Source organism: Mesocricetus auratus, unplaced genomic scaffold, assembly GCF_017639785.1.
Source record: "Mesocricetus auratus isolate SY011 unplaced genomic scaffold, BCM_Maur_2.0 Super-Scaffold_100025, whole genome shotgun sequence".
NCBI classification, from domain to species: domain Eukaryota; kingdom Metazoa; phylum Chordata; class Mammalia; order Rodentia; family Cricetidae; genus Mesocricetus; species Mesocricetus auratus.
The window spans coordinates 14,645,188-14,651,187 of record NW_024429206.1 but is presented as its reverse complement, the minus strand read 5'-3'; positions in this window follow the sequence as shown (position 1 = coordinate 14,651,187).

Genomic DNA, 6,000 nt, shown 5'->3' with positions numbered 1-6,000 from the left:
CAGAGGTTTAATAAATTAGTTTTCTTATACATGAACCAAGATTTTGGGTAGATCCGCCTGCCTCTGCCTTCCGAGTTAAATTTTTCTTTTAAACCTGGACAAAATAATGTGGTTGCAAAGAAACTGCTTGTTTGGCTGCTGTAAGTGGATCCCAGCCTTATATATAATAATATAGAGACAAAATTGTTTAATTATTCTGGGGAGAAGGTGGAGGTCTGTAGGGGTGAGCCCAAAATACTGTCCACGCCCAAAAGGGTACTTAGAACAGGTAAGATATTTAAGGAAAGAAAAAGTAAAAGCACTCTCTCCTGGAAGCTAGCCGCATTCCCAGAGCCTCTACCCCTGTTTGTCTTGTAAATATATTTCATAAATATATTAGACCTCCTTTTCAGATAGCGTTATCTCCATCTTCAGAAATCAGTTAGGCTTTACAAGATAATATTGTGCATTCAAACCCTAGGGTAACAATAGTTAGACAGACAAACTGCGTGTGACTGTCCGCAGTGCAAGCTGGAGTCGGGTCTGGTTCTCCGAGGGTGCTGTTAGTCTCTGCTTGGCCAAGCTCAGGAACACTCAGAGATCGTGACTCACCACTCACGTAGTGTTCCCCTGCTCCCAGGCCAACCAAGGAGGGGAAAGGGAATCATTCTGGATGTAGCCTACATTTCTGAGAACTTGAATAGTCAAACTTACTGGTTTGTAAACAGTAAAGGGAAGGTTGGTCGCAAGCAAGGGCAAATGAAGCCATGTGGGAATGAAATGTTAAGGACGAGCTTTTTTTGTCATCCAAGTTCTAAGTGAATTCTTCAGGGGTGTACTTGGCATTGTGACACAGGAGAGCTTCAGCCTTTCCAGCAGTCCTGCACAAGGAAGGAGGTCAGGGAGACAGAGAAGATAAGGGGTCTTGTCAACATTAGATGTGGTTTTCCGCTCTTTTTTTCCTATCTTGCTGTATAGCCTAGGAGACTGACCTTATTCAGTCTCCCTGCTGCTGACTACCTTACTGCTGGCATTACAGACAAGATGACATGACTCTTTTTCAAAGAGCATTTATTTATTGGGGAGGCTTTCCTTGGCATGCATATGGAGGGTGTCCGTGTTCTCTTCCCACCACTGCTGGTCATCAAGCTTGGCGACAAGCACCTTTACCTGGTGAGCCTGCTCACAGCCTGAGAATGACATTGTACTTTCTGATCTGCCTCCACCTTCTTGGTTCTTGATTAAAGGTGTGTGTACACCACCACTCCCAGTTGCCGAGGATCCCGCCAGAGCCAGTGTGTGTTAGGCAAGCGCTCTACCGACCGCACTGCTTCCCTGCCCCAGTGACATGGCTTAACTGTCTAGCCCGGTGTAGTGGCTTGTGCCTGGAAGCCTAGCACTTGGAAGAGAGGCTGGAGAATCAGGACTGGCCTTGGTTGCATAGCAAGTTCACTTAGCCTGAGCTACATGAGATCCTGCCTCAAAAAAAAAAGTTAAATGTTCCTTTAACTATTATATTACTAGTATCCTCCAAATATTGAGATAGCTCAGCAATTATTTCCAACCTATAGTACCCTGTTAAGGTATAGATTATACCATTTTCACTTCATTGAATAGGCATTGTCTTTTTCTTTTTTTTTTTAAGTAAATGTCTAAGACAAGATGGTAAGCAGCTTCATTGTAAATAAATTCAGATCTCTTGCCTTTGTATCCAAACTCTTTTTTTATTTTTTTATTTTTAGTTATGTTTGTATGTGTGTATGTGTGAGTTCAGGTGCCCTTGGAGCCCCAAAGAGGGCATTGAATTGTCTGGAGTGGAAATTGGATGCAAGTGGTTGGTTGGGAGCTGATGTGAGTGTTGGGAACCAAACCTGGGTTCTCTCCAAGAACAGCAAATTGAACAGCTCAGCCATCTCTCCATCCCCGGAATCTGGGCTTTTACCCACTGACTTATTTCCCTGTGAGAAGCTCTACACAAAAGTATTGATGTCTTGAAAACTGGGCTGTCCTTTTTTTTTCAATTAGGGGTGGAATTTTAGTTGAGTGGTTGAGTCTGCCTGACAGGTATCAGGTATGAGGCCTTAGGTTAGATTCCCCAGTACCAGGAAGAGAAGAAATGGACAACTACCCACTGGATGGTTCCTGCTTGTAATCCCAGCACTGGGAGACAGGCTGGAGGAAGGCAAGTCATAAGCCAACCTGTGTTGTGGAATAATCTTTTTGTACACTGAAGATTTGTCACTTGGACTAATAAAAAGCTGAAGAACTAAACTGGAGAGACGGCTCAGCGGTTAAGAGCATTGGCTGTTCTTCCAGAGACCCTGAGTTCAATTCCCAGCCACTTGGTGGCTCACAACCATCTATAACTTTAGTTCCAGGGGATCTGACACCCTCACAGATATACATGCAGGTAATACACCAATGCACATAAAATCATTTTTGTTAATCTTAAAAAAAGATTCACCTACAATCCTGGGCTACACAATAAGACCCTGCCTCAGGAAAAAAAAGAAATGCAAGAGTTCACCCTTTGCTTTGAAGGAGCTTCACGATTAATGGGTCCCAGCATAAAGCAGTGTATGGCTTGGCGGGCACAGAAGGCTAGAGAAAACCTCTGACTTATAAAGCATAGGAAAGGAGGATAGTACAGACCAAATGCACACTGAAAGATACAAGGGCCAGCAAGATGGCTCAGTGGATAAAGGTATTGGCCTCCTTGGAAAACATAATAAAATAGAATGAATGTGGGATAGATCCAGATGTGGTGGTACATACCTGTCTTGTCAACCTAGCAAGTTTGGGACAGCTTGAGCTGATAAGATCCTGTCTCCAGCCGGGTGGTGGTGGTGCGCGCCTTTAATCCCAGCACTCTGGAGGCAGAGGCAGGCTGATCGCTGTGAGTTCGAGGCCGGGCTGGACCGATAGCGTCCAAAACAATACAGAGAAACCCTGTCTCCTTTTTGGTTTTCAAGACAGGGTTTCTCTGTATAGCCCTGGTTGTCCTGGAACAAACTCTATAGACCAGGTTGGCCTCGAACTCAGAGATGTACCTGCCTTTGCCTCTTGAGTCCTGGGATTAGAAGGTATGTGGTGGCCGGGCAGTGGTGGCACACGCCTGTAATCCCAGCACTTGGCAGTCAGAGACAGGTGGATCTCTGTTTGAGTCCAGCATTGTCTACAGAATGAGTTCCAGAACAGGCTCCAAAGCTACAGAGAAACCCTGTCTTGAAAAAAATATATAGACACGTGCCACCACATCCCTGCAAAGAATGGTATTTCTTGAAAAAAAAAAAAACTGATGAATACTGAGAACGCTTCACTGCTGTTTCAAATTTATGAGGTGAAAGGCCTGTAAGGTTCTTCAATGGGAGTGACTTCATCCAAGTAATGTACTCATTTTCCTTTTTGAGATCAGTTTCTATAGCCCAGGCTACTCTGGCACTGCTATGTAACCCTGGCTGGCCTCGAAATTAGTTTCCTCCTGTCTGACCATCCCAAGTGCTGGGATTAAAGATGTTTACCATCAAACCTGGTTCCAAACAATGTCTAAAATCAGATTTACTCCTTAACATGTGATGGGGGTTGAGGGAGGCGCATGCCTCATTGTGTAGGTGGAGATCAGTGGACAACTTGTGGGAGTCCGTTCTCTCCACCTTGTGGGCCTTGATAGAACTCAAGTCATCAGGTACCCTTGCTAAACCATCTTGCCAGCCCCCCAGGCCATTCTTTTAACCGCTTAGCCATCTCTCCAGTCCCAGCCATTCTTATTTTTATTTTTTATCTTTTTGCTTTTTAAGTGTGTGTGTGTGTGTGCATGTGTGTGTGCATGTGTGTGTATGTGTGTGTGTGCATGTGTGTGTGCATGTGTGTGCGCGTGTGTGTATGTGTGTGTATGTGTGTGTGAGTGTGTGTGTGTGCATGTGAGTGTGTTGTGAGTGTGCGTGCGTGTGTGTGAGTGTGCGTGTGTGCGTGTGTGCGTGCGTGTGTGTGAGTGTGCGTGCGTGTGTGTGTGAGTGTGTGTGAGTGTGTGTGCATGTGTGAGTGTGTGTCTGTGTGTGTGTGTGTGTGTGTGTGTGTGTGTGTGCCCGAGGAGGGCAAAGGCCTCAGTTGCCCTGGAGCTAGAGTTAGAGGCAGACAGGTGTGAGCCACCTCACACTGGGTTCTTGGGAATTGAACTCAGAGCCTCTGGACGACGTATGTGCTCTTAGCCACTGAGTTATCTCTCAAGCTCCCAAGCCATCCTTTAAAGCGGATTAATTTTTGTTGTTTTTTTCAAGACAAGGTTTCTCTGTGTTGTCCTGAAACTTGCTCTATAGACCAGGCTGGCCTCAAACTCAGAACTCAGAGATCCACCTGCCTCTGCCTCTGCCTTCCCAGCGCTGGGATTAAAGGTGTGCGCCACCATATCTGGCTAAGTAGATTAATTTTAAAGCAGAATTCAGAATGAATGTATTTATTTCGTAATGATTCATTGGTTTTCATTAGTAGCATTGTGTGCATTGGTGTTTGGCTTGCGTGTGTCTGTGTGAGGGCACTGGATCACCTGGCACTGGAATTGCAGTTGTGAGCTGCCACGTGGGTGCTGGGAATTAAACCCGGGTCCTCTGAAAGAGCAGCCAGTGCTCTTAACTGTTGAGCCGTCTACAGCTCCAGAATGGAATTTATTTTTAAAGACAGGAATTCATAGGTGGGAGGGCATAAGAATAGGATGAAATTGCTTCATGGAGGTAGCCCACTTTTTAAATGTGCGCTGCTGCATTTGGTTGTTAGAATGAGAATGTTGAACAGAGGGAGGAGGGTTGTTTGGACTTGTCAGTGTGTGACAGGTCTCCAGGTGTGGGCCAATGAGGTAATAGTCAAACACTTCAAGACGGACTGTTGAGCAGGGGTGGGGATCTGTTTGTCGAGGGAAGTCCCACAGGTTGCTACAACAAGGCCAGCTCTCATTTTCTTGAGCCAGTAAGTGGGAAGAAGGCACTGCCCTGACTAAGGCAAAAAAACCTGATGCTGCTTTCTTCAAAACGTTGGTGTCTCAGAACCGTCTGCGTTCTCATAACCACAGATGCCCTCCCAGGTGACTGGATTTTCAAGTTCTTTGCTAGAATGCTTTTTTTTTCCCCTATTTTTTTTAACTTTTCATTTTTATCTTACGTGTGTGTGCATGAAGACATCACAGTGTACATTGTGTGTGTGTCTGTGTGTGTGTGTGTGCATGGAGACATCACTGCACATGTGATGTCAGAAGACAGCTTGTGGGAGTCAGTTCTCTCCTGTCACGCAGGTCCTGGGGACAGAACTTGGGTCATTTTTGGCAGCAATCACCTTTACCTACTGAACCATCTCACTGGCCCTCATTTGATCCCCCCCTTCAGTTTAAAGATTGCAGTGAGCAGACAGTACCAACAAGAGTATTGCAACAACTTTTAGTGCCCAAGCAGCTTGTAAGATATGACTCATTTTCTGAGATCACAATGCCCTCAGACAGCCTGGGTTTCCAGCATTTAGGAAAATCGCTTTTCCTTCAGTCTCATAGGTTCATTTGATACCACAGTGCAGATCTTTAGGACTAAGTTATTTTGGTAAAGGAAATGGCTTATTGGTGGTTCACACCTATAGTCCCACTTGAGGATTTAGGGAAACACATATGGTCCACCTACATGTTTATTGCATGCTTTTGTTTTGGTTTATTTTGGTTTTTCGAGACAGGGTTTCTCTGTATTGTTTTGGAGGCTGTTTTAGAACTCGCTCTGTAGACCAGGCTAGCCTGGAACTCCCAGAGATCAGCCTGCCTCTGCCTCCTGAGTGCTGGGATTAAAGGTGTGCACCACCAATGCCTGGCCCATGTTTTCTTTCTATACATATTATTTTCTTTTTCTTTTTTTTCTTTCTTTTTTTTTTTTTTTTGCTTCTTCTATTGGGTTACAGAATGATGTTTTGTAATTCTGTGAGCATCCCTTCAGGGCTGGGAGTGGAGCTCAGGTGGTAGAGTGCTAATCCAGCATACTCAAGGCCCTGGATTCC